The sequence below is a fragment of the Manis pentadactyla genome, chromosome 5 (genome assembly GCF_030020395.1).
Source record: "Manis pentadactyla isolate mManPen7 chromosome 5, mManPen7.hap1, whole genome shotgun sequence".
Taxonomy (NCBI): domain Eukaryota; kingdom Metazoa; phylum Chordata; class Mammalia; order Pholidota; family Manidae; genus Manis; species Manis pentadactyla.
In genome coordinates, this window is record NC_080023.1 from 86,309,735 (window position 1) to 86,326,960 (window position 17,226).

At 37.6% G+C, this 17,226-nt stretch overlaps 1 protein-coding gene across 1 annotated transcript in view; it reads left to right on the top strand.

Annotated features, from left to right (window-relative positions):
• The first annotated feature begins 1,027 nt into the window (after nt 1-1,027).
• Nucleotides 1,028-17,226, top strand: part of NFKB1 (nuclear factor kappa B subunit 1) — a 108,244-nt gene continuing 92,045 nt past the window's right edge. The window contains exon 1 of the mRNA XM_036879193.2: nt 1,028-1,167. The gene's annotated coding sequence lies outside the window, so the exon portion shown is untranslated. The remainder of the gene's footprint in view (nt 1,168-17,226) is intronic.

Genomic DNA, 17,226 nt, shown 5'->3' on the forward strand with positions numbered 1-17,226 from the left:
CTTCTGGCGGGTCAGTATTTCTTTACGAGCTATGAACCAAAACTATTGCTACCACATATAACTCTATCTACAGTAATTATCGTAAGGCCTGATAATGCCCTGTAGACGAAAGTTCTGGATAACTGTCAGAACCGAGATATTTAGGACCTCACCAAAACCCAGAAGCTGTTCGGACTTCACTGGACAGACGTCAGTCTTGATACAGAAATTCCAGTTTAATCTGTGAAGAGATTTGAATGTATATGAGACAATTTAAATGGAATATAGAGATGAGATTTATTTTTATGCACAGCATGCTTGGCTCCACGCCGACGCATCCTTCCCTCCAGATGCTTGGGCCTGTCCTTAGGGGTTCAGGGACCGCTGGACTCTAACGGCCGCGCCGCCTGCTTCCCGGGACACTTGGGCTCCACGGGCGCTTCCCGGGGGCGTACCCGACCAGCGCAGCCCTCAGGGCTCCGGGAGCCCCGCAAGGGACGCGGCGTCCCCGCCGCCGAGCGCGCCCCCAGTCCTGCGCCCCCAAGCGGCCCCGAGGCCGGGAGCTGAGCTGCGCCCCGAGGCCCGGCCGGGGGCGCACGGCGCCCCCCGAAGTGCGGGCTTCCCCCACCCCGGGCTGCGACCCCACCTCCCGCCCCCGCTGCGTGAGCGCGTGTGTCCGTCTGTCTTTCTCTCTCGACGTCAGTGGGAATTTCCAGCCAGGAAGTGAGAGAGTGAGCGAGAGAGAAAGAGAGAGAAGTGCACCAGCGAGCCGGGGCAGGAAGAGGAGGTTTCGCCACCGGAGCGGCCCGGCGACGCGCTGACAGCTTCCCCTGCCCTTCCCGTCGGTCGGACCTCTCGCCGCCGCCGCCCTCGGCCTGCGCCCCGCGCCGGCCCGGCTCCCGGAGCTCCGCGCAGCCCAGGCCGGAGCCGCCGCGGCCGGGAAGGCGGCGCCGCCGCGCCCGGCCACCGCGCGCCCTGCGCTTCCCTCCGCCCGCGCTGCGGACATGGCGCGGCGCTGACTGGCCCGGCCCGGCGAGACCGCGCGCCCGCCCGGACCTGACCCGCCCCGCGGCCGGACCCGCTCCGGCCCGGCCGGTCGCTACCCCTTCCCTCGCCAGCGCGCAGGCCGCGCCGCCCGGGACAGGAGCCCACAGGCGCAGGGAGGCCGAGCGCGGACTCGCCACCAGGGTAAGCCAGCCCGGGCAAGGGGGCCACGCCGGGGACGTAGGGCCCGAGTCCCGCCACCTACCCGCCCTGCACCCCTCCAGCCCTGCTAAGACTTCCTCATTCCTGCGCTAACCGCTGGCCTAGCCGGACGGAGGAGGCTGACAGTAGTTGAAAGGCACATGGATTTGGCGAGAGCGGGGCGAAGGTACATCTGGACTTCGCAAGCGGGTTGGCCAGAGGGCCGCAAGTGCTCTGGCAGCCCTCCCTCTCCCTGCGGGACCCGGAACCAGAGGGGAACTCTTGGAAACTTTTTATCCCCCTCCCCCCTGCTGGGGGAGAGCTTGGGGGCTGAGGTGCGCTTCGGAGCGGGGGACAGAGGGGAAGGTGGTTGGTGCAGTGCTGAACCAGATTTCGCCCAAGAGCGTTCCATGAAATGAAAGCAGAAGTGCATGTCAGTCCAACCGACTGGGAAAGCCCTCCCCAGCTCCCCCAGATAGAATAGGACAACCAGCCTTATCCTTCAGCTCCTGCTTCAATAAGCCCCCACTCCTGCTCGCTCTCTCCCCGCTCCCTCTCTTTCTCTCTGGCTCTGACACACACACACACACACACACACACACCCCAACCAGGACATAATATATTCACCTACTATAGGACCTGTACATTAGTATTCAAAAAAATAAGGAGGGCCTGGTACTGATCCTACAGGGCCTGGTATTTGAGAGAGAAAAGAAATTACTTACTTTGAGCACTTTTTAGGCACTCTGATTATGTGAAATCCTTGGACAACAAAACCACGTATGTTGCATGACCTCTAAAACAAAAGTAATGATATAAAGAAAGCCTATCCTAAACACAAGTTTTCTTACGATCTTTAATAGATACTGATGGAGATGTTTGCCCTGAAGTATTGGTCTATCCTGAAACTTAAGTGGGACTTAATGATACAGTATTTCATTATCAAGTTTTAAGATGTTTTCATAGACTTTGTTAAGTAGGGTTTTCAGCATTGCAGCTGATCAAATAACTATATTTAACCTAAAAAATTGCTATAAAGCCTATAATCTGAGAAAATGACTATAGAAAATGACTAAAGCATGAGCTCTTCATACAAATGTTCTACAAACTGATGATCTTTGGTAAACACTAAAGCTTAGGATCAATCAGTAGTCAGTGCTTATTTTTCTAACAAAATACGTCAGTCGAATAGTCTTGAATAGTTTAAATTGCATAGTGTTTGTTAAAAATTGAAAAGGGAATCTTGATTAAAGCCCTTAGCTCAAGTGTGTTGTTTTCCTGATTTTACTAGTGTGCTTTCTAGAGATGAATCATTTTACTGTTTAATGCACTAGAGAAATTGTGAAAATAATTTAAAGCAAGATTTATTTTTGAGCCTATGAACTTGGGATGACAGGAAATAAAAAGAGATTTGTTTCTTGTAGCATTTTATATTTATCATGTAATTAAATTGCTACGGTGCGAAAAACATTTAATAAATGAACACGTGAATATCTCCTGAAATCATTAATCTATATTGATGTACCTGCAACTCCTCAATGCCCTCTGGAGCTTGTTTAGATAAAATGTCTTCCTGGGCCACAGCCTATTGGACAAATGTGAACACAAAGGAAGACTCATTATGTGCACATTTAATGCTGGCAGTGAAATACTTCTTGCTATAAACAATAAACCACTTCAAAATTGTTTGAAAGACTCTTTAAAGAAAACACTAATTCTATTAGGGGTTAGTGGCGATTTGAAAATCTATTATTTTCAAATTTCAGTTTTATGTTATGGTCTTCATTTGGCATTCACATGGGCTGAATAAATGCCCCTGTTTTTCAAACCCAGTTAGCAAATACTGGAGTATACATACAAAAATAGTTGTTCCCCTTTGTAATCACGACTTTGATCTTTGCACTTCCTTCTTATTTCTACCTCTTAAACAAGATCATCTGTGATGACTGAATCGCAGCTGGTAAGAGCTCAACGTGAAACAGGCAGAATTTTAGATTTAGTCATCAAATGCCTCACATTTCTCTTGTCATGTTCCTTGGAACAAGTGAAGCTAGCTTGAGAAACTAGTATTTATGCAGATTATTTTTACTACTGCTTTCAGACTTACAGATAATTGATGAAGTTACTATCTTGACTTTAAGGGATTGCTCACTGTCGTAGATAGAAGGTCCAGATAAGGAATTGTCAGCTACAGGAACCTTGGATTATCAGTCAGCAAGACCTTATTTTTCACCTGATTTATGAGAGATATTCCCCCGTTTAGAAGAGGTGAAAGATCTGGCTTCTGGGGGGAAGTAGTTACTTCATAACCTTCAGTTAATTTAGACTTGGGAGAAGTAAGAACAGTAGTTGACATTTTAAAACAATACATTTTGTTAAGTCTGAGTTTCCATATGGATTTTTGATAAAGTAGTCAAAATGCCATCTTTTTAATTTTCAGAATGTAGTAGTTGTGCTGTTCTGAGCATAGAAACGACTGCAGTAGAAAGTGTGTCATTGCAGAAGAGTTTAACCAATGGAGTAAATAGATTATGCTCTTCTAATCTACAAATTGAACAGGAATCACATTAGCAGACTTAGAGTATAAGAATCCATTACTATGCAAAATTTCTTATTAATCCACCTTATTTTTAGTAGGAAGCTTGCTTTGGTTGGTTTTGATTAATAATATGAGCTATATACAGCGGTGTGGTTGTTACATAAGAAGAGGAGAAGGGAGAATAGGATTTTAGTGCCGAAGGACACTTTTAAATGTTCTGCTCTTCATATACGTTTATATGTCTGAACAGAGTTAATTGACAGCTGCTGCTTGGTAACCAGGAAATAACACAGAAACAATAGCTTGCTTTCTGGGAATTAATTCTCATTTGCACTCTTGCACCTTCCATAAATACTGAATTCACCCCTAGTGTTCTTAGAGGTGAGCAAGTAAATCACCAGACACACACACACACACACACACTCACTCACTCACTCACTCACTCACTCACTCACTCACTCACTCACTCCTTAGGAGACCTTGAGGGTTTTAAAGAACCAGAGATATTTAGCCTCAGAGAGGAATGTTTTGACTTCAGTTTGCCTCGTTGACTGTGTGTCATCGTTTCTTAAATCAAAAAAGATTTAATATTTGAAACCAGATAATTTGGTAGAGTTAATAGGGTAACATAATCAAGACACCTGTCTTTGTAGTATTTCATTAATGAGTATCCAATACTTCCGTTAGATTAGAAACAAAAAAGTAGCATTCTTTTCATGATGATGAAATTGCTGCATACCTTTGGGCCCTGCTGAATTAGAGAGGGTGTTCCTGGGTACAAATTAACATGCTTTCATATTTTCAGGCAAAATTGGTAGACCTATCCTTGAAGAACAGCTAAGAGTTCAGAAAAAAAATGATGAAATAAAAATCTACTGCTTCATTGCAAATAATTTAAAGCCTAACAGTTTTACACGAAAGCAATAAAGGTATGACTTATTAAAGACTAAAGAATTCTCAAAATTTTAGTGTGGATAAAAATATTGAGGGTATTAATCATAAAAGCATCATTGTACTTTAAGTTTTAAAAAGCAGTCAATTATTACTCTCTCCTTGTATTTTCTGTAGTAAGTAGTTTATTATGTAGTAAGATTTAATTATTGGTGGTACAATTTCATCTGCTTTGAATTTGTTGCCTGTTTTTGAAATCAGAGTAATGAAATGAATGGTTTAATTCCCCATTACAAATTGGCTTACTATTTTGCATTTACATTTCACAATTAAGCCAAAATCTTATAACCAGCTTTTATTCTGACCTGTACTTTCAATAGATAGTAATAAAGTTATAGACTCAATTTCTTTAAAATGTGAAAAAATTCTGATTAATGGAACTTAAAAGAAGAATGTAAAGATTGTGACTTATTCTTTAAGAACCTATTTATAAAAATTATAAAAAGAAGAGTAGAAGAGCTATAGTTCCCCTAAAAAGAAACCAAATCTAATCTCTACTAACAAAGAAATATCTGATGCTTAACATTGTGCTTGATGGTGTATAGTAAGCAATCAGTAACTGTTTGTTGAATGAAGGAATGACATAAGTTCTGTTTTGTTTGAGAAAAGGGCTGTCATTTTAAGCAAGGAACAAAAAGTACACTAGTTTGCCTTGCCTTCTGGGAAGAAAATGAAGGCAAAAACTAGTTCTTGCTTCCTAGATATTATATTCTCACCTAAAGAGCACTTGAAGTTTACTAGAATAAGTAGTTTGTTAAAAAGTACCCAGTGCTTTCCAACAGAGAAGAATTTCAGTCTGAAAGAGAAGTTTATGAGCTGGAAAAAAAAAAAGGCCTTTATATTCAAAGTTTTAGAGGCATTTATCAAGCAAGGTAATAAAGTAATTCAAGTGATAAAAGGTTCTCATACAGGTGAAAATGTAACTTTTTGGCTACACTAGAATTTCTCAGAGCTGCATTGAAGCTGTCATTTCAATACCAATAGCTCCAGAAAGGAAATAATGCTGCAAACACTGCTTTGTAATCCAGATTGTTAAAATTTATCTAAGCTAATCAAAAAGTAAAAACAAAACATGACATCCAGAATTAAATGTTTATCACCTATAAAAAATTGGGGTAGGGGGAGTTACTAGCTAGAAAACCTCAGGAACAAGTAGTTAGCAAGGTATACTGTACTCTCCCCTTTCATATTGTAATGATTTTTTAACAACATAAAACCCGAAGCTTCATCATAGCAAGGTTTTGTGATTATTTCTCAGTTGTAGCATTTTCAAAAAATTGTCCTTGAAACTCTAAATATAACCATTTATTCTATGCAGACACAATATATGAAATGAAATATACCATCCAGACTAGAAAAGAGCACAGTACCAGCCGTCTTGGTCCTGGAGTCATGCCCCCAGGGAGAGTCAGGGCCATTTCTCTGACTTCAGTCCACTGTACTTTGCTGCCCACTTAATTCTGATTCTGACCATCCACTCTTTCCAAGTCACTTACAAATGTACATTCAAATTTGAAAAATTCATTTTAAAAATTTAACAAGTACATATATGTATAATCATTTTTGTTGTTGCCAACAAATGGAGGAAAAAACTAAATGTTTACTTATATAACAAGCACATTGTAAAGCTGTCATGTTGAAAAGTACTCTGAAAGTGAATAGCAGCAGCATTTGTTAGTTAAAATAATAAAATAATCCAACTATTATTCCCTGAAGACTCAAGAGAACAATACATTTTGCTATGTTCCATTACATAGTTGGATCCATCTATAGTTTCTGGCCATGAAGAGAAACTTTAACAAAAACACAAAGCTATGATGTCTTAATCTTTACTGGACCAGTTAAAAATGTATGGGCAATACATACATTTTGTACTGGGAAATAAAGCTATTGGATATTTCTTAAATTTAAATTTGTTGATGTATCAGGCTCACTAGCATTTGTGAGATTCTCTTTTTGCTAACTCAAACTGAAAAAACACAAAATCTGCATTAAGTCAAGCCCTCTATAGAAATAATTTAATTAACATTAAAAAAATACTTTGTTATAATAACTTTGTTATAATAACAGTTATCTTAAAAAAAATTTTTTTTTATAATTGATCATTATTATGTGGTTTGGAGTAAACATATTATGCTATATATTTCAATGTCAGGGCATACCTAGTCCTCATTTTTATCTCCAAAAATCAATTTTAACATATATCAAGCATGAAATAAGAAAAATTAAGTGATGACAGACTCCCTAATCAACTTACCTATTTATATGTTCTGTGCCCACATCTGCCATTAATTTAAAGAGTGAAAATTAATTACTTGTCTTAGAAAATATGCCTTCCAAGACAAGAATTTTAGGAATGGAGAGAATGACTAGTTTTGAACATTTTAACATGAATTTCTGACTGTTATTGATATTTGAAAAACTTGTCTACCAATTCTTAGGTATAAGTTTATTTTCTAGGATTTAACCATTTATTGGTGTTAGGTCATTAATACTTGATTTATAAATGTCAGTCTTTTTCTTTTAAAAAGGGGCTAGGTGTGGTGGAAAGGTCAAAGGAAAAGAAACCTTTACAACGTACAACACCCAAGTATAATGCTTTCTATTTAACCTTTATGACTTAGAAAGTTAAAGGGAAGGCCATGTGGAAGGTTGGAAGGAGTGTGAATGGCTGTTTGCAGAGAGGAAATTTAAAGTGAAAGGAATGAACATGAAGAAGGTAAAGAATAAAAATTAAGTTAAACTTAATGTTTTTTCATTCCTTTGGATATTCCGGAAAGTACATAAGTGGGTAACAAAAGCTGGTTTATATGAAATTAAAACTGAATATAGAATCTCAGAAGTAGAAAAGATTACTTTTAAAAAATGCACCCCCCTGCTAATTTCAATCCACCCAGGAAGCCTGGGAAAATACTTTTTGTAGGAGATAGATTAAAGTGAGCCAAAAGTATAGCTAGTCCCATACCACATTCATTTAATTCATTCATTTATTATGCTGCTAATACCTAGTAAGGTATGTGAGCTAAGTATTAGGTGTGTGTGTGTATTGTAAGCTTATGAATCTTGGAAAATTTTGGTCAAGACAAAAGATAATGAAAACAGATAAAGGTTTAAGGAAGAGTCTCTATAAAATTAGACCTTGAACTTTATTACTGATTTCAATGTGAGACAGAAAAATAATCTAGAAAGTAAATCAAAGTTCCAGACAAAAGGATAAATTCTTTATATCCTGGATGAGAAAGGGAGGGTCATAATGGGAGGAGTGAGAGATTGCCCTTGAATAGAACTTTATTATAGGCATTTCACTGGAGATTATCTTATTTTTTTCTGATGGTCATTTAATGGTTATTTTCCCCCACATTCTGAAAACATGTTAGAAGTCAGTGATTAAGCAAAGCTCAGTACACCTGGGAAATTAAAATCAAAAGAATGGTAGCAAGTGACAATAATTAAATGTACTTCCTTGCCCTCATGCCATATCATAGCATTCATTTGATATAATGTCTTTATGGTTTCTCTCTGTATGTTTATGCAATTTCCCATTTTAGACACTTAACTAAATTTAACAAGCACACCTTAGAACATTTTAATATTTCTTGACTATTTTAAAGCATTACCTTATCAATCATTTACCCTGAAATTCTTTTTTTCAATTATAGGCAGGGAAACTCTTCTCTCTAGAAAGTCTTCTGTAATAGCCAAATAGGAATTGTCTTAATTGTTTTGAGAGGTTTCAACAATCCTGTGTTGAAATAGATGGATGATTTGAGGGGAAGTTGTGCTGTATTTACTTAGTATCTGTTAAACTGAAGGAGTGCAGTCATTCAAGGCAATCTACAGAAAAAAAATTTATTTCTGAGGCACTTAAGTATCTTTACACAGATGTCCCCAGTGTCAAATTCATCATCATCCCACCCACCAAATTGCTGCACCCAGATCATCAGGGAATGGAGTTGTTAGCCCACTATGGTCCATTCAGTAGGTTTCCCACCCCAGAAATCTAGAAACACATTCTTCATATGTACTTACTTATCTCCTCCAATCAATCACCAGGTTCTATCAATTCAGCCACCTTCTCATCTCCAGAATCCATCTCTTCCTCAGTATATTTCTAGCTTTAATTTTTGCACTGTCTTCTAATGCATTATCTCCTGCTTTGGTTCCATCCTTCATTCCAGCATAAAGATCAGCTTTCTAAAGTGCAAATCTAATCATGTCACAGTCTTTATATTTCTTAATTGAATCTCCATTGTCTTCACAAGCTGATTCCTGGACACCTCTCTTCCCACCTTTCTCCTCACCCATCCCCTGTTTCTCAAGTCATCCCCATCAATTTCAGTTCCTTATCCACCAAGTTTTCTCATTTTGAATGCCTCTGCGTATGTGCTCCCTGAGTGAAGAGTGCCCTTTTCCTTCCTAAGCATTGTGCTCACTACGCAACCTCCAGGCGTGATCCAGACATCACCATTTTTCTCTCCTTTCTCTGTTAATTCTCCCTGACCACCCCATAAAGAGCTCCCAGACCATGTTCACTTGGCTTCTTAGTTTTCTAGACTGAAAGTGTCTCAAGGGCAAAGATTTTCATCTTACTTTTTATTTGCATAGAATCTGATAAATTTGTTGAAAGGACAAATAACTAGGCAGAGTGTATCAGACTGTGCTATTGATTAGGCTGTGTGACTCTGGACAAATTAATTTCTCTGATTCTCATTTTCTCTCTGAAAAAATGAGAGTGTTAGACTAAATGAGCATTTGTCTCTATTTGTTTCTTCAATATAGGAATATTACTTGGAAGACTTCAGGTTTTCTTGCCATATTGACACAGTTCTTGTCAATATGATAATATGAAGACCTATCTGTTTTCAAATTATGAGTTATTTATGGTCCCAGTCTAGTTTCTTCCTGACGTCCAGGTGTTTGTGGGGTTGCATCATTTATTATTAATTAGTCTCTAGCAGAAACTCCCATTTCATATTTCTCCAAATAAATTGAAGACAAACTTGATAGAGAAATGAAGGTAAAATTCAATATTTCATTCTAATTTGGTTTAAGTTCTCATTAATTGTAGCTATATTTGAAGGAGGAAGATAGGGAAGCAGTAGTGGCAGAACCAAACCCTCATCTGTCATAGCAAGAACACAATGTCTAAAATGGATAAATTAAGAAAAAAATGAGCATAAGTATTTGAAGATATGAAAAGAACCCCCACAAAAACTATAAAGTGAGTTAGTTGAGTGTTAAAAAGTCAATTGCTCTGAAGAGTAGGATTGGTGGAGGTCAAGAAGGGGAGTCTTTGCTTTTTTATCTAAACTCTTCTACCTTTGCTCAGGATTTCTTTTTTTAACTATTGGTTCACTTAAATATACATTGAGTCCTTTCTATGAGCCAGGTTCTAGGTACTGGCAATACAGTGTTGACCAAGGCAGAAATCCATAACGTCATGGAGCTTAGATCAATGTCTTCAGTTTAAAAGTTTTTCTTTTTACATTAGCTTTTTTAAAATTGAAGAATTAATAACTAAAAAAAGTGTGCAAATCCTAAGAGTATACTCTAATGGTTTGCCGCAAAGTGAACATAACGTAGTGGCATTCTAAAAATAGAACATTACCATCACCCCAAAAGCTCTTTTTCCCCCTTTTAGCAGGTCCCCTGCCCTTCACTTTCATTTAAAAGATTTCACTATTGACTGTTGGATTACATGTGTGTTAATTCCATAACTCTGCATGTATGTTCATCTGCACACGACTGAGAGTTGGTTGAGTGAATTCATTATTCCAAGGTGCTGAAAATGAGCTTCACACAAGTAAGAACTCTGCTATGCTTAAAAGCCCTAAGGCCAATTCATTTCAGAGTTTCCTCCACATTTTCATACTGTCATTTATGAGTCTGAGTAAATATTTTATTTATTGACAACCAGTCAATGTCGCTGACAGAGACATGGGAGAAAGAAGTATCTGCATCAGATCCTATCAGACATAGAAAAGAGTGTATGTGGAAATCGCAGGCAGCTATGTCCCACAAGTCACTTCAGTTATAACGTTAGGTTTTATCTATTCACTGTGGTCTTTAGAGAATTTCTCTAGCTACACAAATTTATATTCACCAGATTTTATCCTACAATGGAATTGGCAAAAAGAAGTTTTACTTAGAATGGAATCTGCTATTTGAGGTACATGACAACTGTAATATGATTCGAAAAAATGTCCAAAACATCTTTTTAATCCTTAAATTTCAGTCATCTATGATTGAGAAAACAACCATAGGCAAAGATTTGTTTCTTATGGAACACACTGGAATGCATTCCAATCACTTCTCTAAGAAAATCCCTGTCCCCCATGGTCACAGTGGACATGATACAGCAAGAATTTAGATGCTTCTTTCATAAGGGAAATGGGATTGTATTTACTATGTTTTACTGATGATAAGAGGTACTTTTTCCTCCCACATTTTACTATCTTGGTTTAACTGTATATATTTGAGGATTTGCTGCATATCTTCCTGTCATTTGTTTCTAATTTAATTTCACTGTGTTTAGATAACATTTCTATGTGCTTTCACTTATTTGAAATGAATTGAGACTTGTTTTATGGTCCAAAATATGGTCAAGCTTGGTAACTGTTCCAGACGCATTTGAAAAGAATGTGTATTCTGCAGTCACTGGTTGAGTGTTCTCTACATGCATGGAGATTGATTTGATTAGTAGTGTTCCTAAATTTTCTATATGCTTACTGATCTGTTGATTTGCTTTTATTAATTATTGAGAGAGGAGTGTTAAAAATCTTAACTTTAATTGTGGATATTTCCATTTCTTCCTTCAGTTCTGCCCCATTTTGCTTCATGTATTTTGAACCTGTATTAATCCATATATACATATTACGATAAGTATTTCTCTGTGATGAATTGTCCCTTTTATTCTTCTGAGATGTTCCTCTTTGTCCCTGGTAGTATTCTTTCTCTTGAAGTCTGCTGTATCTGATATTTCATATATAGCCGATGTTTTGAAGTATTTCCATGGTATATTTGGCATAGCTTTTCTTTTTTTTTCTTTTATTAAGGTATTATTGATATACACACCTATGAATGTTTCACATGAAAAACAATGTGGTTAGTACATTCACCCATATTTTGGCATAGCTTTTCATCCTCATACTTTTAAACTGAGTCTTTAAACTAATACCTAGTAAGGTATGTGAGCTAAGTATTAGGTCACATACCTATAAAAGTGTAATTCTTATGAAAAGCACATACTTGGGTCTTGCTTTAGTCCAACCTGGCCATCCTTACTTTTTTTATAGGAGAGTTTAGTCCCATTTCCATTTAATATACTTATTGATCTGGTTGGTTTTAAGCCTACAATCTTGGTAATTGGTGCCTATTTGTGCCAGCTGTTCTTTATTCATTATTTCCCTCCTTTCCTGCCATCTTTTAAATTAATCAGTTTATTTTTAAAATTGGATTTCATCTCCTTCATTGGCTATTTTTTAAGGTGGTAACTTTTGCATCCTTCAGTCTACCATGAATTAATACTATAACATTTCATATATAACGTAAGAACTTGACAATGGTATACTTCATTCGTCCTCTTTCCTTCCTCTGTGCTATTGTTATTATATTTTACTTCTGCATATGCTATTAACCACAAAATATGTTGTATTTTTAATAGCAAACAAGGAAAAAATCTTATACTTACCACATATTCATCATTGATATTTTTCATTCTTTCTTGTAGTTCCAAGTTTCTGTCTGGAATCATTTCCCTTTAGCATAAAGAACTTTAGCATATCTTTTAGCAGGCCTGCTGACAACAAATTCCCTCTTATTTATTTGAAAAAAATGTCAATTTCACCTTTATTTTTAAAGGGTTTTTTTTTGCTCAGTATAAAACTGTACACTGATCTCTTTCCTTTCAGCATTTTCATAGTTTCTGATGAGAAGTCAGCTATGATACTTATCAATGTTCCCCCTTGTCCTTGGATGCTTTTAGGATATTTTCTTTAGCATTAGTTTTTAACAGTTTGGCTATAATAGGATTAAGTATGGTGTTTGCCTTTATCCAATATGGGAATCTTTGATATTCTTGAATCTATGATTTGATTTTTTTAATCACATTTGGGAAATTCTTGACTGTTATTTCTTCAACTATTTTTCCCCGTCCTCTCTCTTTCTAGGACTTTAAATTACACATAGGTAAGACCATTTGATATTGTTTCATAGGTCACTGAAGGTATGTTAATTTCTTTCTGCCTTTTTTTCCTTTGTGCTTCAATTGGATAGTTTTTGTTAACCATTCTTCAAGTTTATTGATCCTTTCTTCTGCAGTATTCAATATGCTGATAAGTCCATCTAGTGAACTTTCATTTTGGTCTAGAATTTTCCTTTTATTTTTTAATAGTTTACATTTTGCTGCTGAGATTCCCTATTTGTACATTCATTTTGTACATTGTTTCCTTTACATTCTTGAATATATCACTGTTAGTGGTTTTAAAGTCATTGGTTGCTAATTCCAAATTTGTGTCATTGTTTTTTCTTGTGAGTCATATTTTGCTACCTCTTTGCATGTTTTGTCATTTTTTTTTTTGCTACACATTGTGGGTACTACATTGTAAAGAGTGGATTTATGTCTTTCTTTAAAAAGTGTTAAATTTTGTTATAACAGGCAGTAAATTTACTAGTGGATCACCTGGTTTTATTAGATGTGTTAGAGTGGACCTTAATCTAGTGTATATCCCTTAGTCCCCAATTGCATGGTCTTTTTTTGGGTCACACCTGAATGCTTAGATTGTTCAGTGATGTTTCTTCACCCCAGATGATTGGAACTTCAGTGGTTCTCAGAAATTCCAGGAACTTCTGAAATCTCCATTCAGCTCTTAGATTCCCAGCAGCTGTTTTCTAGTAGGCTTTGCAGAGTCTTGTCCTGCACGAGTACCGCTTAGTATTTAGCCAAGAATCAGAGGTGACCCCTATGCAGATTTCTGAGCCTCTTTCTCTGTGTAAATCCCTGCTTTCTGAAATCTTGCCCAGTGAAATTGCTGCTCTCTATTTGGGTTCTACTTGCTTGTGTCATGATTTGGAATGTGCCCTCAGTCAAAAAGTGAATTTGGAGCTCACCTCAAGTGTTTCCATTTTCTTATATTGTACAGCCCTAAAGCTGTCTCTTGTCTGGTGTCTTTAATTATTGCTTCAAATATTTTTTATAATTTTTGTGTAACTTATATCCACTTAAGAAGATGGTAAATATGTAGATCAAGTTAGACTGCAGTAGAATGGTATGTTGTCAAGTTAAACTCTCCAATACACATAAGTGTTATAGCCCTTGTATGGACTGTAGAACTATAGGTTACAGGAGAAATACAGGATTTCTTCATAGAGGTTGGCTATGAGTAAAGGCTTGAGGAGTGGGTAGCATTTTTTAAATGATTAGTTTTCCTGTGGTAGAGGGCATGGTAATAGTGCTTATGATATAATATGATTGAATATAATAAAATAATATGCTGAACAGTTGAGGGCTTTTGACTTTATCTTATAGGTAGTATGACAGTGATGTGAAAGATGCTAAAGGAAGAAGAATCACCACAGGAGGAGATAACAGTAGGGAGGCTATTACTGTCTTCAAGAGGTGAGGCAGAGAAGGTTTAACTTGGATCAACAATAGAAATGGAAAGGAGGAGCAAATACAGGAAATAATACAAAGAAACAGTCAGCAGAAATTGGTTATTGACTGGGTATATGTGAGATAAGGAAAGGGAAAAGGAGAAGAAGGTTACTGCACTTTTGACCCTGAGTACCTGAGAGAATGATACATTGGGAGAAACTGGGGCATCTAGAAGGGGATCCATTGCCCCCAGGAATAATGAATTTGGTTTTAGATATTAGAGAGTTGAAGACATTAAAACCATTATCAACTTGTTTTATATTGGCTCACAAGTAGCAATTTATTAATATTTACATTTTGAAAGTTTGAACAGTACTGATTTTATTTGTTTACACTAGTGTTTTTTGGCTAATGTACTTGTTTCTTTTGTTCCATTGGGAACTAAGTTGATAAGAGTCAAAATGAGTGCAAAGGGGAGTCTGAATAGGACCCTAAGACAGAACATGTAATTACTGAATTACCCAGATAGCTAACACTGCCCCAAACACCTTGCATTTCCCATGGCACTTACCATGTTGCACTGCCTTTGCCTATTTGGCTTTCTGCTTACTAAGCAGTTGCATTAGTTAACTTTTGCCACATTAAAAAAATCACCACAACGCTAATTAAAACACAAACATTGGCTATTTTTCCCAGTTCAGTGGGCTGTCTAGGTCATCTGGTCTAGGCTGGCTCTGCTGATCTCTGAAGTCTTTCGGCTGCTCAGTTGGTGCTATTTAGTCTAGGGAAGCCTTAGCTAGAACATCCTCTCTCTCCTCTACATGGTTCTCTCATCTTGCAGTGGGCTAGCCCAGGCTTGTCACATGGCAACAGTGTTCCAAGAGAGCAAGAATGGTCACTGCAAAGCCTCTTGACACTTGCATTTAAAATTCACTCTTCTATCTAATCCTATCGGTCAGAGCAATTTACACACCTGCCAAGATTCAAGGCGTGGAGAAATAGATTTTTCCTTTTGTTGGATGGAGTTGCAAATATTTTTTTTGTCATTGTTTTCAATCTACCACAACTGTAAAATGAATTCCATGAGTACAGGAAATGCATCACTCTTGTATACTTCAATAAAGTTTTTTTTCTTTCTCTATGTGAACTAAAGCACGGTCATGGTGCAATGGCATTGATAAGGGTTTCTTGTCCTTGGCATTATTGACATTTGGGGTCAGATATTTCTTTATTGTACAGGGATGTCCTGTGCATTGTAGGGTATTTAGCAGCATTTCTATCCTCTACACACTAGATGCTAGTAGGAACTCCTGCCCAGTTGTGACAGCTAAAATGTCTCCAGACATTGCCAAATGCCCCTGGAGGCAAGAAGCAAACATTTTCCTAGCAGTGAAAAGGATAGGGATGGGGTAGAATATGACAGTGTAACCATACATGTAGGAAGCAAAAGAAAGAAAAATACTTGATTCTTCTCAGAATGCCTAAAACTTCTACTGTCTCTGTTACTCTTACATTAATTTATCATAAACATTCTTTATCTGATAATATCAGAGTTAAATTTTAAATTCAGGACAACGTTTGATTTTCTCTTTTTTTCTATTAAAAATGTATGTTTCCAATTACATAATTGAGTTGGAAAATCAAAACATAAGAACATATAACTTAGGGAAGAGTCAAAAGATACACTCATTTAAATGTTTCATGTTGTACATAGTACACATATGCATATTCCTTAGAGCAAGTTTCCTCCCAAAAATTACTTTATAGAAAGAGACTCTAGCATGTCCTTTGTCTTTACCAATTTATTATTCAACAGAGAAATGGTGAAAGTCACTCTTTTTCTTGTAATTTCATCCTTATTGCTATCCAAGATGAGATATTAAAATTACACCTAAGTGGTGTCTGTTGTGGCTGAATTTAATCTTGAAAATAGAGACTCTCTCTCTTGATTCCCAGCTGTACCCTCTAGATGACACCTAAAATTCTGTTTTTCAAATTGCAGATTATAACCCATTAATGGGTCATGAAATCATTTTAGTGTGTTTGAAGAGGTGTTTTTTTTTTTTCCTAATGAAATCTCATAGGATAAAAAGAATGTTTTCTTACTGTGAGCCCTGGTCAAAAAGTGTAAATATATCTGATCCTAGAAAATTCCCCAGTTACAAGGAGGGACATGCCCCAACTCTATCCTTAATGGGCCATCTTGTACTGGCTCTGATGTTGGTGGTGAGATTGTCACAGAGCAGATGTGCAGAAAATAATCTATTAGGCATTTCATGTACAATTCATCACATATTCAGAACTTAGCCAGTTATAATACTATGCCTCTCGTGAGAGAAATAAAATTCACTGAAGAAGATATTTTATTTATTGCTAGCTAGCTACATTTTTTATTTCTCTTTCCATAGTATGAAAAATTTCCTGAAAACCTCACCACTGAACAACAGAGAGATGCAGAGTTAGGCCCATCTTCTCACCAGTCAACCCAGTATCTCCCTTTCTGTTTCAAGGTCCTTCCTCAAAAGCACAGAACTGTGCAAAGGGAAAGTGAGGGGAAGGACTCAGGGAGCAGGGGGGCAGTAGGGGCTTTCCCTGGTCTTTCCTAACCCGTCAGTTCCAAAGGCTTAGTTGGTGTCTCAAAATTTTGAAGTAAAACCTGCTTTTACAATTAATGCAAATATTACTCAGTGATTCATCCTTTCCAAATAATTCTTGGTTTCTTTTGACATTTTATTTTTAAATTATGAATTAACAGTGGCATCACTTTAGGGTTACTCAGTTCTTTACAATGAACTCAACTGTCTTACAAAGGCTGTAGAAGTTCAGATTTAAACCACCACCCAAGGTATCTCTTCAGCTGCTGTTGGGCTTTTAAAACTGTGATGTTCTGGCACACATTTGAGCATAAATCATGGCAGGGACATTGGAGAGAGGATTGTGTTTAATTGGGTGTTTTGTCCAGTGCCTGTAATGTAGAGAT